This window comes from Mustela erminea, chromosome 15, assembly GCF_009829155.1.
Source record: "Mustela erminea isolate mMusErm1 chromosome 15, mMusErm1.Pri, whole genome shotgun sequence".
Taxonomy (NCBI): Eukaryota; Metazoa; Chordata; class Mammalia; order Carnivora; family Mustelidae; genus Mustela; species Mustela erminea.
In genome coordinates, this window is record NC_045628.1 from 19,257,494 (window position 1) to 19,274,190 (window position 16,697).

A 16,697-nucleotide genomic window follows, 5' to 3' on the forward strand; every position below is an offset into this window, starting at 1 on the left:
TTCTTCCCTTTCCCTCTCCCCCTCCACTTCCCCTTCTCAGTCTTCTTCTTCTTTTTGACCTGGTAACTAAATAAAGCTTCAATGAACTACTGTGCCTAACAGATAGGATCATTTCCTCAGATATGCAAATGTGAAATAAATTGAATCAAGAAATATAAACTTAAGATACATCTTGGAGTGTTAGTTACAGAATTACTATTAAGGCTACATAAAAGGGTAATTTGACTTCATCAAATAGAAATTTCACCTGCAGTGTTAGTTTTGATTATGTGTCCTTTTGCCTACTGAATTATAAATACATATCCCATTCATTATAAAATAAGACCTTTCTCATGCTTATTTACTTATTATTCCTTTTTTGTTTTGTCTTTTTCTTATTTTTTTGTTTTCAACAATGTATTTGAATTAGCTGACAATGTAATAAAATATTATCTATAAAAATGGTTAAAATGGTAAATTTTATTTCATGTGTATTTTACTGTATTAAAAATCATTGAAAAAAATCAGTACAAAAGAATTGATATAATTCTAATGTATAAAGTTTGATTAAATTGTAAACACATGAAGCAATATTAATCATATCAATGTCACAAACTGAAAAGAAAAAATGCCATTTCTGTTCCCCCAAATCTTAGCATCACATTGACAAATTAGGATCTACACACAGGAAAAATGATGATTGAATAAATTTCATTATGTAGTTATAAATTATGATTATATTTGATAAGTTATCTGATAATGAGAAAAAATATTATAAGCACTTCAGATATTCTGACTTTTCATTTTTAATGGTTAAAAAAGAGGAGTTATATAAAATGTATATTCCTAAACTGTGTCTAATAAACAAAAGTCCACTTGGGAGGGAAAAAAAAAGGTCTCAGTTAGGATTTATTCGATACATATTCAAGGTTATGAACTGTTTTCTTGCGATGACTTTTCATTCAATGTGCTTGTTGAAAGAGGTCATTGAGAGGACATGACCGCAGGTTGACCTGCGAGCCCATCCGGGCAATTGGAGGCTCCTCAGCCCCTCCCCTTGGAATGTTCTGCCAACCATTCCTGAGGTGGGAGCAGTTTCAAGGATGCAGCCTTGAGAAGGTTGAGGCCTTCGGGACCTGGATCTGTGGCAGAATCCTGTCAAGGGTACTGCGTGAACCTTTAAGATGCTGGCGGCAGCCACGGAGATCTGCTCGTCTGGCGGCCGCCTACGACAAGCCTCATAAGTAAGTTCTCTTGCTTGTTCAACCTGCCACCTACCAGTCAGGGGTGGCGGTCCCTGTGAGGTCCCTCCTGGCCCTTTGGGTGCGGGGCCAGCGTCGGATTTCAGCTGGAGAGCTTCCAGGGCTGCCAAGTAACAGAACCCGAGCAAATCCTCCTCCTCCAGGCTCCTGCGTGTGCTTTTTTGACTAGAGGACCCACAACAGCATAATGAGTTAAACAGTTTTTTTTGTTTTTTGTTTTTTTTTTAAAGATTATATTTATTTATTTGACAGAGAGAGATCGCAGGCAGGCAGAGACAGAGAGGAGGAAGCAGGCTCCCTGGGGAGCAGAGAGCCCGATGCGGGGCTCGATCCTGGGACCCGGGGATCATGACCCGAGCGGAAGGCAGAGGCTTTAGCCCACCGAGCCATCCAGGCGCCCCAACGAGTTAAACAGTTTTAAAATACATGATCGTATTTGTCCGCTTACCTTCTACAACGTAAGAACTGAGAGTTGTATAAATCCACAGGGCAAATCCTGTTTGACTTCTCCCATTAGCAGAACATACGGGCCGGCTGTGTTTCCCTCCTCCCGCAGAGGCCGCTTTTCAAGAATTAGGGTGACCTTGGGGCGCCTGGGTGGCTCAGTGGGTTAAGCCGCTGCCTTCGGCTCAGGTCATGATCTCATGATCTCATGATCTCATGATCGAGCCCCGCATCGGGCTCTCTGCTCAGCGGGGAGCCCGCTTCCCTCTCTCTCTCTCTCTGCCTGCCTCTCTGCCTACTTGTGATTTCTCTCTGTCAAATAAATAGATGAAATCTTAAAAAAAAAAAAAAAAAAGAATTAGGGTGACCTTGTACAGAGCTGATCCAAACCCCGCACAAGGACCCATTTCTTTCACAGTATCCATAGATAAATTTCAAAATTTGCAGTTAATCAGGGGATACTCACAGAACTAATGCTATTTAAAAAGTCCATGTAAATATTTATCATAGAAAATGTTAAAAATCCCCCCCCACCCAAAAGGGTTGACTAAGCAAGTTGAATCATGACCAATAATCCTGGTGAGATTATATATATAAATCCTGCTTTAAGTTGAATGTAGACCAAATGGACATGAAAAAACACATTTTTCATATCCTATATTGGCTAAATAAATGATACTGCTTAATTTTGCCTTAGAAAAATACATATATGTGTCCATATAATGGATATAATAAATCGATTTTGATACATGTTTAAAATGTTCTATTAAATAAAATTATTATTTTACTAATATATCTAACACTGGATACCTATACATTTTTAATTTGGGAAGTTTGTAGCAATTTGTGGCAGTGTAGGAAAAGGAATAAATATAAACTTACACCTCATTTCCCTTATCTGTTTCTTCATCTCAATTTTTAACTTCTGTATATAATTCAAAAAATATATGTATTAGCCATATCAGAATTACTATTAAGGCTACATAAAAGAGTAATTTGACTTCATCAAATAGAAATTTCTTCCTGTCACATAAATAGTATAAAGGAGGACTGTTCAGACAAGATACGACAGCTTCATTATGTCCTCAGTGACCCAAACTTCTTTAGCCTTCTATTCCATCTTCCTTAGTGTGCACCGTTCATCCTCGTTCTTGTAGAATGGCTTCTGCATCTCCAGCTATCATACTTGTGTCCCCGCACAAGAGAGAGGAAAGAAGAAAGGTGATAAACAGAAGGTGTGCATGGATTCTACAGGTTTGCCAACCCTAACAAGCTAAAAGCAACAGATAAAGGTTTTATTATATGAAAAAATAGGATAAATATTTTTAATTTTCTTTAAGCATAAGAGATTCGAATTAGGAGTCAGATTGTGGGCAGCAATCAAGAGAGTTAGAAACCTTTTCATTATAACTATGAACAGGGCTATAACACAAAAGATAAAAGAATGGGTCAGATATTTGTTATTATCTAGAATCAGGAAGGGGGCCAAGAAGAAAGCAACAATTAAACCAAAAAGAATGGATGCCAGGTTTTAAAGTGCATAGAAATGTTGACTTTAGGAAATCAACATCAAGGCTGTGGCTGGTTACAGAGCTTGCACTGAAAGAAACATAAAATAGGAAGTTATTCTTTATACTCCATATACCTTTTAATTTCTTTTGGTTAGAAAACTAGACTAAATATGAGTGATTCACTACTATTAAGAGGAAATGATAGCAATTTGTTGCCAATAGGAGGATTATCTTAAACATTGATTTTTTATCTTGGCTGGAGTAAGTGTAGGTCTTTTAGAATTATAATATCTATCCCAGATACTACAAAACATTCAAGTGCACTTTTTAAGAAAACATAGACTTGCTGAACAAGTCTTCTGATGAGAGATTTCACCTGTATAAACACAGTAGGGGAATATATATTGGTCCCACTAGTCTATTGAGCCTCCTGCTGTTTCAATCCAACTGTGGCAAGGCTTTTAAGGATTAGTATAGACCAGAATGTTTGGCTAGAGAAAAATTAACTGGCAAAAACAAAACACCCCAAGTGGTTCTAAACACAAAACTGAATTTTGAAGTGACTCTCAATCTCTCTCTTTCCCTATATATGTGTGTTTGTGTGTATATTTTTCTATCTTTAAAAGCTATAATTAAACCCTTATTGCAATTAAATAGCTTAGAGAAAGTGCTAGAAAAGTATCTGTTCCATAGTAAGCACTTGGTCAAAAAGTATCTCTTATGAAAAAAAAAAAATTCCTAGAAGAACAAAATACAATTGTTTTTTAAGAGTTTAATTAGAAGGTGCCATTTTATACATCACTGATTTTCAAACTTTAGGCCCTCAAACCCCTTTTGTAAAAACCATTTTATGGAGACTTTCAATGTCAAAAAATGTAATAGAACTATTCTAATTAAAACAGAAGTCTGGAACCCTGCTCCCTCTGCCCCTCAATCCAATGCCTTGAGACTCCACGGGCAAGTCCAAGTTGCCCTAGGAATCCTCAAACATATTAAATGTGGTAGAACAGGCCATGCAGAAATTTATACTTCTAGTTTTAGAATAATATTTCAAATTTGAAATGTTCTTGTCTCTCTATGTTGTTGATTGTTCAATATCATATCATGAACCATAGCTACTTCTTGTTCTTTTTTAAAAAGTAGTTTTATTGAAATCTGCCATTGTAATATATTTCAAGAAACTTTAAGCCGGTGAGAACCAAGCTATTAAATTAGGCTACTGGTCTATACTCCCTTTTCCTAATGTATCATTATGGGATACTCCCAGTAATCCTTTTTTTTTTTTTTTAAACAATTCTTTCTATTCTCCTCGTACTAATCTGGGAATTAAAATGTTGTTATGTTATTCAATTATTTTCATTTGGGTTCTTACTCAGCATTTTAAATCAAGAGCAAGTGGCACACAACAAAAAATTGGATTATTTGGAATTCATGTCAGTGGCAGTATCAAATACTAGAGCGTGAAAGTAACCTTCTAAAGAAGTAGTGACTTTTTTAGATCATAATTCCTCTGGGACCTGACCTTCATTCTTATGTATTTTCCAAATTTGGCTTTATGTTCTATTGATTTTATAAACTGAATAATGACTTTCCGTAGATCCCATTTTTAAAATAATAACAAAAGTCAGACCTGGTTTCTAAGAACCTGATTTGTTCCTTAAACTTTATGTATATATATGCATATATATGTAAACTCATATAGACACACTTACATAATCATGCCATTTAAGTATTGGATTATTATTGAGATGACTTTCTTTGATACTATTCTCTTTGTTTTATTTCACTGATTTTATCAGCTTCTCAATACATGATTTTGGTTAGTAATACTAATTTAACTTTAATAGTAAATTGCATAAATTTTCTACTGTTGGTACATCACATACATCTTTAATTCTGATAATCAAATGATTGTGTTAAATAGTGATGTTTCTAATACATACATTTAATTTCTACCTCATACTACTAAAGGTATAAATGCTCCAAATTCTAAGCCTAAACCAGCATATATTTTGAAATAGTTTTGAAGTGTAATGCCTTTAAAGTGTATTCCCATGAAAACTAAAGTGTAAAACTCATCTTTTTTTTTTTTTTTTAAAGTTTTAAGTTAGGAGCAAAAGCAAATGGAAAGCAGGGAGTTCCTACATATCTTCTGCCCTGATGCACTCATCACCATGGTACATTTGCCACAGTTGACACACCAGGATTAACATCAGTATCACCCCAAATCCATAGTTTACCTTAGACTTCACTCTTGGTGTTGCATGTTCTATGTTTTTTGACAAGTATATTAACATGTATTTACCATGGTATCATACAAGATAGTTTCACTATCCTAAAAATACCATATTCTCTACCTATTCTTTTTTCCCTGCATAAAAAACCCTCTGATAACCGCTAGTATATTTAGTAACCATAGTTTTGCCTTTTCTAGAATGTCATGTAGTTGGAATGATAGAGTAAGTAGGTTTTACTGATTTCTTTCTTTCACTTACTCCAATGCATTTAAATTTCCTCCATGACTTTTCATGGCTCAATAGCTTATTTATCTGCCAGTACATAGTATTACATTGTACAGATGTATCAAAGTTGATTTTTCCATTTACCTACTGAAGGACATCTTAGCTGCTTCTAAGTTTCAGCATTTAGAAATACACTGCCATGTATATACATATGTTGGTTTTTATGTAGACAAAAATTTTCAGCTTGTTCGGATAATACCAAGGAGCACAATTGCTGAAATGTATGTAAGTGTTTGGTTTTATAAGAAACTATGAAGCTGTCTTTCAAAGTGGCTGTAGTATTTTGCATTCCCAACAGCAGTGAATGAGAGTTCCTGCAGCTCTACCCTTCAACCAGCATTTGGTGGTGTCAGCATTAGAGATTTTAGCTGTTCTAATATTGTTATGTATTTTGAATTATGTTGTTTTTCTGAGGTCTTGCTATTATTGTCCTGTTAGTTTGGTTTATTCTTCATAAAAAGATGTCTTGTCAGTAATACCTAACCTAAAGTATATGGCAAAAATCCCATTTTTCATGAACATATCAAAATATAACAGTGATTTGTCCGAGAAATTTCTCTGCAGTTATTTCCTATGAATGGTCTTAATGTCCTTATTGTTTCTTTCCCTGAAGAGAGCAATGACTGTGCTATTCTTACTTTTCATTATATTCAATTAGATAATCATCCTTATTGAAAATGGTTTCCCAATCTTTCTTTGGGGAATCAGATTTTGCTTTATGTAAGGAAGATAAATTCTTGCTTAGCATAAACCTATTTCCTTACTGTGGCAGACACTGTTGGTTGCTTTCTCGATCCTCCCTCTTCCTCACCAACTGACTCTTGATTTTGCTTAGGTGCCAAACTGACCAGCCTCAGAGAAGTATCCGAGCAAGTCAGAGCAATCTGATTCCATTTTGCTTCTGGTTGGAGCACTGGAACTCAGCTACTCAGTTCTACTCAGGCAGACAGGTAAGGTGCAGTCCATGAGCTATATATATATATATATGGAGAGAGAGAGAGAGTTTCTTGATAAAATAGAGATAGACAAGTTCCTTTGGCCGTCTTCTTTCTAAATCGGTCTATGAAAATATGTTCACTGGAGCTATGGCAGCTACTTTGTGACTAGGAAGAAAGAAGTAATATGTTGAAATGCACATGGGGTGGGGCGCCTGGGTAGCTTAGTGGGTTAAGCCTCTGACTTTGGCTCAGGTCATGAACCCAGAGTCCTGCCTCAGGCTCTTTGCTCAGAGGGGAGCCTTCTTCCCCCTCTCTCTCAGCCTGCCTCTCTGCCTACTTGTGATCTCTCTCTCTCAAGTAAGTAAAAAAAAAATAAATAAATAAATGCAAATGGGAAAATGATAAGAGTTTGTTTTTTATGTGAATTTTGACTTACGGAATCACTCACAATACCACCTATTTCCATACTGTTTGCTTTGTGACATACTTGTCTTCATATTAAAGACACTAGGATCTGATATTCTGTTACTTGCAGCCAAATGAATGCTAACTGAAACTGTCCCCTAAATAGAAGATATAGTGCAAATGGACTTGCCCATATCTTTGAAACATGATCAGTGTTTTTTACATCATTAAAAAAAATGTCATCTGGCTTTCTTGCAGTCCAATTAAGCCCTAAACCTCTCAAGTACAGGGTGTTACTTAATTATAAAATTTACCTGCTCTTAAAATTCATATTTATAAGAAATTTAAAGCATCTTTTTGTTTGTACTTTGTATTTGTGCCTTCACCTGATCTCAAGCCACTTTAAACAGAAAAAACCCAAGATATTAATTTCTATTGCATTTGTCATCTCTCAAACTGTACTCGCCAAATCTAGAAAATATGAAGACAAAAGTTCATAATAGGTAAAATTTCTAATATGAATTACTTTAATTTCCTTCTTCTGTATCTTACAATTCTTATTCTAATTTAATTTATTAATTTAATTTATTTTATTTTAATTTTATATTATTTTAATTTTCAAGTAGAGCCAAATGGGTTACACAGCTCCTTCTTTTTTTTTTTTTAAAGCTTTTATTTATTTATTTGTCAGAGAGAGAGCGAGTGACAGCGAGCACAGGCAGACAGAGTGGAAGGCAGAGTCAGAGGGAGAAGCAGGCTCCCTGCGGAGCAAGGAGCCTGATGTGGGACTCAATCCCAGGACGCTGGGATCATGACCTGAGCCGAAGGCAGCTGCTTAACCAACTGAGCCACCCAGGCGTCCCACACAGCTCCTTCTTAATCAGCAATACCCACCTACCCCACCCCTAAACAACTGGCACACAAAACATACATTCTGTTAATGAAATTCTTTCTATTTTGAGATTAAGATTAGTAGCAATGGATTAAGAGAGTGCTCTTTGACAAAAACTCTCATTTTCTTCCATTTGCATTTGGAATAAAATTCAAAGTTCTTACCACTGAGGGTTATGCTGCTAACTCTCTCTCTGTGTCTTTATAAAATATCCCCACAAAGTCTCATAGTTGCGAAATTCTCCAAAGTATTTCCAAACACAGAGTCCAAGACTTTATAAACATAGGACCTGGGATTGTCTTTTCCCAGAGAGCTTCACTTCTCATTATTTTGCTTTTCCTGCAAATATTACCAACTCAGAGAGTTCTCTTCCATTCACTCTACTGAAGCTTCTGCTTCCCAGCTAGTCAACACAAGATGGCTTTTGTTTGTTATTTCATATCACTTTTCCTTTCCTGAATACATATTTTAATCTATGTCCCTACTTCATTATTGCCAACCCTTTTTTCCCAACACTGACACAAAGTATGACCCATGAGAATACCTTGTAAATTTCACTCTCACTCATCATAATGCTTGGCAAACAAGTGTTTTGAAAATAGACTTTTGAATAAATACATGAGTAAATGAATAATGATTTATAATAATGATATAAATGAAAATGATTTTAGACTCCCTTTTCTTCTTTCATTCTCAGGGGCTTAAACTTCAGCCTGCTCAGCAAGTTGATTCACCGTTTCCTTTCTCTTTCAATTTTCATAAACAAATATGATGTACTTCTTAGAAGTGCTCTGGTATCAATTGTTTAATTAATATTTTTCTGCCATACCAGATAGGATAACCAGTATCCTTTTGGTAACATTTACCCAGAGATAAAAAGTTTTTATTTTCATCCATTTAACTGAACTATGATTGGATTTTTTTTGAACATTCTAAAAATATTTTTAAAGTTTAGATAGTCTAATTATCTGATATTCTAATTATCATATTCCTCATATTCATAATAAATCTTTTATAAATTTTTATAACTATTTTATAACATGGAATGGTTTTTTTTGGGAAAAATTTATGTATTCCTCTTTAGTAGCCGTTGAATTAACAAACAAAATCAATTTATTAGTATCAGAAGTTTGTAAGTATTATTGCACATAATTGAATTCAGGAAATACAACAAACACAAAAATAACAAATACATAGGGTCATTTTCAACTACAAAAAAAGTATGGTGAATAATTTTTCATATTCAAATATTTTCTTGTTTTTATAAATGTATTATATGCATGGATACTCACAATCACAACACTGTATATCCATTTAACATGATACTATATTACTCTTTCCCCCTAATATTATGTTTCAAGTATTCAAACTGATATGGGACCTTATTTAAAATGGCTGTGTGATTAATTGTATTGGCGTGTATTGGCATTAGACCAATTTATATTAAAATGTTGTTTCTGGGGGTGCCTTGAGGGCTCAGTTAGTTAAATGTCTGACTCTTGATTTCTGCTCAGGATATGATCTTAGGGTTGTGAGATCAGCCCCATGTTGCTTCTGTGCTCAGCAGGGCAACTGTTTGAGATTCTCTCCCTCTCTCTCTTCATCTGCTGTTCCCCATGCTTGTGCACTCTTTCTCTAATAAATGAATAAATAGATCTTTAAAATGTCATTTGTTAAATATTAACAGGGATTTTTGAATTGTTACACATTTCTTAAAGCTATAAATTCTTCATTTGCAAAACAGATAGTGTCTAAATTTAGAGATGTTATCGTAATTAAATGAGATAAAAATATATATGTATATGTGTTATATATAATAATGTATGTGATTATGTGTATATAATATACATATATGCACATATATACATACACATATTTTATATATAATGTATATATAATATATCAGTACCTGGTGGTTATAATTTTCAAAAGTTCTTCATATTGCATGTTACAGTAGCTACCCAATATATATTTCTGATTGAATTGAATTTTGTCCATTACAGCCATGAACTTTAATTTATTGAATGATTTATATGTCTTGGGTTATTTACCTTTTTCTGATTATGAAGTATAACAAATGTTTTAGGAAGTATTTCTATTAATACAAAAGTTTAATATGAAAATAGACATACAAATTTAGATAGGGACAGAAACCTTTTTCCTTTTTTTAAAAGATTTTATTTATTTCTTTGAGCGTGTGCGCACATGAGAGAGAGAGAGAGAGGGAGAATGAGCGGGGGTGGGAGTGTAGAGGGGGAGGGAAAAACAGATTCCCTGATGAATACAGAGCCTGACATGGGCTCGATTCCAGGATCCTGAGATCATGACCTGAGCTGAAGTCATGCTTAACCAACTCAGCCACCCAGGCATCCTCAGAAACCTTTTTCTTATTTACTCTCCAAGAACAGCTCTACTTATATTAAGGCACATTTACATAATGCTCTCTTTTCATAGAAAATACCTTTAGAATTCATGTACTTGAAAGCATTTATTGGAGCCACCTACAATGTCTTGAGAATATAAGTTACATATTGCATATTGAATAAAAGATTAATATTGTAAAGAGTTATGCTTCTAGATCAGTGTTTATAAACAAAGCATGATGTTCTCTTCTGCCCTTTTCTTCCCCATCCTACTCTGCATGGGTGGTTTAGGATTACACAAGGCTTTCTTGAAAGTTCCAGTGGTTGAGGTTGGTGTGGGCATTTAGTTTTGAGCTGGCAGAAGTCGTAAACACCCTGAGTTGCACAGAGCCTCTATACAAAGTAGTAATCTATTTTGAAATGTCAGAACTAACCTCATTTGAAATAATGAGAGGTAGATGTATAATATCTATATGGAATTAAGATTCCGAATTTGTAATGTTAGAAGATACCAAGCCTTCAAAAAAAAAAAAAAAAACAATAGTATCAGAATCCTCTACCTTTAATTAAAAGAAAATTTTTCTAAAAATATATTAAATTTGTCATCTTGGGTTTTCTTATTATATTATCTTGTCTAGTGTAACCAGATATCATTCTCAAGGCATGAAAAATTCGTTTAACCCCTTCCAATTATTTTTACCTCTTTTTATGTTATACATGTTTTTGTTTTGGCTAGAAATTCCAAATGAAAATGCTAAATAAAAAAGTTTATAGTGGTCATCATTTTTTATCGCTTCTTGTAATAGTTGAAAAAATTAGAAATTCTTTATAATCCATTGTTATTTTAATAAAATTTTAAATTTCTCACTACTTTGATTAAGACTTTATCTTATAGCCTTTTAAAATTATCAACAATCTTTTTTTTCATTTTGACATCTTGCATGGTTTTTAAATTGTTTTGTCTATAAGAGTTAAAATACTGTATGTCCAATGTTAAATTTCTCAGTTGTGTAAAAATTCAAATGATACATATGATTACAAATACACATGACTATGGTTTTAGATTTTTTAAAAAGGAATAATGCTTCCTTTTAAGATTTAACAGGGAATAAGTCATTCCTTCAAATAAACACCAGCTATCATTTATATATATATATATATAAAATAAAAGAATATAAAATTATATATATACACATACATATATATAATTTTATATTCTTTTATTTATTATTCTTATAAATCTTTAATTCAATCAAATTTTTTCTGGTAGAGTCTTTGGTCATCTAATTCTTTAGTAAGTAAAATCACTGCTGTTTTTCAAGATCTTTCCCTGCTTGGGTTACAGCTGCTTTTATGTTCTCTGGTGATTTGTTGGTCTACGTACTCAAAGCCGTATTGCCTTCTTTCTCAAACTGTTTCAAGTTTATCATCCACTTCCATCTGGTCAGTGTAATCACGTTAACCATTTACCATCTGTTTAATCTGCTCATACTCTGTTAATACCACTGAAGGAAGATGAGGACTCCACTAGATATCCCTACCCTCTGACCTCAGCTGCATTTCAGGCTGGACAGCAAACAGGCTGGACAGGCCAAACACAACTCACTAGAGGCACTTTCACTGGCCTCAGATTTGCTTTCAGCTTCAAGGTAACATTCTTTTTACCTAAACCTCAATTCCTCTTCTTATATATATCATTGTTGTTTAAACTTTGATGGTCCATTTCCAGCCTGTTGGACTATATTGCCTAACCTCTATAAAAATCTTGTGAAATGAAGAAAAACTACAGATGCTTACTGACAAGATTTAGAGGAATGTTAAATAAAGTAATTAAAGTCCTTAGAAGTGTGTCTGGTAAATCAGCAGTGCTCAGTAAATGTTAACAATTAGTATTACTTATCATAATCACCAAAGCTCCCCCAAATTATTTTACTTTACATAAATGATGACTAGTGGTATTGGAAAATCCTTCATTATTTAAATAGTATTAAAATGTTGATATTAGAAATGATAAGCTCTTCTATGAAGGACATTCTAGTCACTTCAGATTAATTACTCATGAAATAGTCTATTACATATTAAAGTCAGAACTATAGAATTTAAAAGAGGTAAGGACTCAAGATTTTCTTATTTTGGGGTGCCTTGGTGGCTCAGTCAGTTAAGCATCCAATTCTTGATTTTAGTTCTGGTCCTGATCTCAGGGTCATGAGATTGAGCCCTGCCTCGGGCTCTGTGCTCACTGAGGAATCTGCTTCAAGATTCTTTTCCTCTGTTCCTCTCCATTGCCATCCCCACCCACTCACCTGCTCTTTTAAAATAAATAAATAAATAAATCTTTTCAAATAAAGATTTCCCTTATTTTAAGATCTTTAATCAATGAAAAAGCCAGAAAGAATGTGATTTGTCCAAGGACCTTCCGTCAAAGCTTCACCAAAACAATTAATATTAGAGGAAAATAGGTTCGGCTTCCATCAAAGCTTCACCAAAACAATTAATATTAGAGGAAAATAGGTTCGGTACATGTTAAAAATCAATTTCTGTGTTTCATCATTCACCAAGATTATCAGAAACTATAGAATATCAAACAAACAGGCCCTTATTCTGGTTATCATTTCTAATGTTATTTTAATGTATGTTTTAAGAGTAGAATTTCAACTGAGGATTCAATTCACTGGCTTATTTATTTTATTTATATTAGAGAAACAGAGGCCTAATATGTGCTACCATTAAGCTAAGTAAGTATTTTATAAATAACACCAAACTTGAGCTTCATATAACCCTACTAAATAAGTACTCCTAGGATTCTCACTTCTTTAAAGATTTTTTTTTAAAGATGAATTTGCTCTTTCAAACAAATATTGGTCCCAATTCTTGCACGCAAACTTCCTCATATTTCATTGTTTCCCAGTCAAACTGTGTTTATCTGGCTGATCAAGCCTTCTACTTCCAGGCAGAATCAGGTAAAATGAGATGAAATAGGGTATTTGAGTTTATAACCAGTTTTTTATCATTTACCCTCTATGATTATAGTCTAGGAAGACTGTGACCCTAGAAAATGACTGTATAAATATATGTTTGCAAGGTGCTTGTTGAAAGACTCCTTGACAGGTTCCATATCTCTTTTATTATCAGGTGTCCTCTAAAAGAAACCTAAGATACATCTAATAATTGCACAAATAAATTCAAGAATTTGTTGTCTACCATGGAATAAGGAGTAATTTGGTGAAGTTCTGATTTCATAGTGTAATAGCATGTATTATAGTACCTGTAAACATACCATAATCCTTCTATCCAATTTCCTACTAAACTTTTAAGTATTTAAAGTTGCCTAATAACACAGTGGTAGTGTGACTCACGTATGTTCCTCAATCAGACTTTGGTTTCTTTTTCTTAAAATTTTTAGTATCCTTTTCCATTGATTTCCTTTACCAAAAAGTGTTTGCTCAGCTTTTGAAATATGCAAAAGATTAGGGTTGCTCATACACTGATTACCATTTTACTGCAGGATTTCTGAAACATGTATCTCCTTGTTATATACATCCCAAACTATAGCTTCTGTGAAATACCTAAGCTTTAGATTTGCATTTCAAAGAAGATTGCAAACTTTGCATTATAGTAAAAGTAACTATTTGATGCTTTCATGGAAAACAATGTTTAAGTTCTATTTAATCTGCAAGGTCAACTCTAGATCTAGCATTTTTATTACACAGAGTTAGGATCCAGAGTGTTTATATTTGGAAGCTTTTATTTAACTATTGATTTTATGCTTATCTTTTTCTATCTCTTTGACTGATAATGCAGAAGTAATGCAAATAGGTACAAAAGAGTCTTCAGTAAAATTTTTGGAAATAGGTATAATGGAAAAGCACTATTTCCACCTAGGTATCTGAATTACATCTGAGTAAATGCAGAACTAAGATACTCAGTAGGGATGGAAGCAGCCACAGGCCATTTCCTTCTTAGGAATGACTTGTCATTTGCTTTATTGAATTTAAATCATTTAGAACTCTTAGTGTCCTCAGCTCTATGATAAAATCTGATTTTCTAATTTAACCAATTTGTTTTCATGCTTAGGATGGAACAATGGCCTTTTCAAATTCTTTCTTTACTAGTACAAGCACCCATAATCTTCAGGCCTTATACTACGTGTTGGGAATACAAAATTGTTTTCCCATTCTTATTTAGAGGATTAGTAGGCTATACATGTTTGTAATCAATATAAGCATCATAGTAGAGATTTGTCATGTAACATATAAGTAGCAGGTAAGAAGGAATCCAGTTCTATCTAGAAAAAGAAGAAATAGCAAGGTAGGAATGAATAAGGGTTTTAGGAGTCCTCACTGGTTCTGAGACTGGTGAAGAGGGCTGGCTCTCCCTCCCCTGTGTATACCACACTGCTTGAATTCATTTACTTGAGTTATTTCTAGTTTTGGGCAATAACAAGTGAAGTTCTTGTGAACAAGCCAAGTTCCTCTTCATGTACAAGTCAATGTAGAAACACTTCCTTTCATTTCTCTTGGATAAATGCTGAGTGCATTTTCTGGCTCATGGAGTCCATTTATGTTTCCCTTTCTGAAAAACTTCCCAACCACGTTCCAAAATAGTTACACCATTTTACATTCCCACAAATAGTGTGTGAGAGTTCCATTTGTTCCATATGTTTGTCAATACTTGGTAGTCAGTCTTTTTGCTTTTAGCCATTCTGAGTGTGCAGTAGTATCATATTGTGATTCTAATTTGCATTTCTCTAATGATTAATGATGTTGGGTATCTTTTCATACACCAATTTCAGATCCTTATTTGGTGAAGCGTCTGATCAAATAGTTTGCTCATTTTAAAAATTGGATTGCTGGTTTTCATATGAATCTTGAAAATGTGTTTTGTTCTGGATACAGATAATTTATCAGATATATTATTTATAAACACTTTTTAATACAGCCCATATCTTGTATTTTTCCTCTTAGTGGTATATTTCAAATAACAGAAGTTTTACATTTTGATAAAGCAAATCTATCGTTTTTTTGGCTAGACTGTGGTTTTGGTATTGTATTTAAGAAATTGTTGCCTAATCTGGGGTTACAAAGATTTTCTCTCATCTTTTGTTCCAGAAGTTCTATAGTTTCAGGTTTTGCCTTTGCGTGTATGATTCATTTTGAATTAGTGTTTTAATATGGTGTGAACTAAGGAACAACGTTCTTTAAAAAATATATGAATATCCAGTTTTTCCAATACAATTTCTGCAAGATCTGTACTTTCTCCTTTGAACTGCTTTTGCTCGTTAATCAAAGATCAGCTGTCCCTGTAAGTTAGTGTGTTTTCACGATGCTTTATTCTGTTCCGTTGTCTATTTGCTTACCTTTAAACTGAAATTTGAAATCAGGTACTGTTAGTCCTTTAACTTGGTTCTTTTTAAAGATTATTTTGGCTCTTTACGTCCTTTGTATTTTGATATGAATTTTGAAATCAGCTTATGAATTTCTGAAAAATTATAGTTGGAATACTGATAAGGACTGTGTTCCACCTGTAATAAATTTGGGTAGTATTGCCATTTTAGCAGTAGTAATTTTTCTGAGTCCTGGACGTTGGATGTTTTTCCATTTATCTAGAGTTCCTTGAATTTTTCTGACCAGTGTTTTGTGCTTTTCACACTTCTTGTTAAATTTGACCTTAAGTACCAATTATTTTATACTTTTATATATTTTATATTATTTTATACTTTGATGTTATGGTAAATATTATTTGTCTTAATTTTTCAATTGTTCATTGCTATTATGTAAAATACAATTATTTTTTGTAGCTTACTCTTTTATTCTGCAACCTTGCTGAATTCACTTATTAGTTCTAGCAGTCCCTTATGTAGATCTCATTGGATTTTCTATATAAATGGCCATGCTGTCTCCATTTAAAGACAGCTATGTTTTTTTTCCTTTATATCCTGGATGCCTTTTATTTATCTGGCTTTTAGCTTGCTAATTTGATGTCTTGCATTGATTGATTTTCAAATGTTGAACTAAACTTGAATCCTAGGATAAACCACATTAGGACATGGAGCATTTAGATCCATAGATGGATTGTTATGTAGATAGAGTCAATTTGCTAAAATTTTGGTTAAGATTTTGGCTCTTGGGTTCATGAGGGAATTTGTGCTGTTTTTTATTCCGTTTGTTTTGTTTTTTTGTAGTGTCTTTGTCTCATTTTGATATTAGGATCTTGCTAACCCAATAAAACAAGAAGTCTTTACTATGTTTCAATTTTTTGAAAAAAATTTTTTTAGAATTAATATTATTTCTTCCTTGAATAATATGTTCACTCTACTAGTAAAGCCATCTGGATCAGGAGCATTCCTCCCAATAAATGTTTTAATAAGAAATGTAATTTTTT

The 16,697-nt window shown here is 33.5% G+C and overlaps 1 long non-coding RNA gene across 2 annotated transcripts in view; it reads left to right on the forward strand.

The window, feature by feature from the left end:
* The first annotated feature begins 1,049 nt into the window (after window positions 1–1,049).
* The window catches only part of LOC116574243, a 72,688-nt gene continuing 57,040 nt past the window's right edge, over window positions 1,050–16,697 (forward strand). For both annotated transcript variants that reach the window (XR_004279163.1, XR_004279164.1), the window contains exons 1-2: window positions 1,050–1,223; window positions 6,554–6,668. This is a non-coding gene — a long non-coding RNA (uncharacterized LOC116574243). The remainder of the gene's footprint in view (window positions 1,224–6,553; window positions 6,669–16,697) is intronic.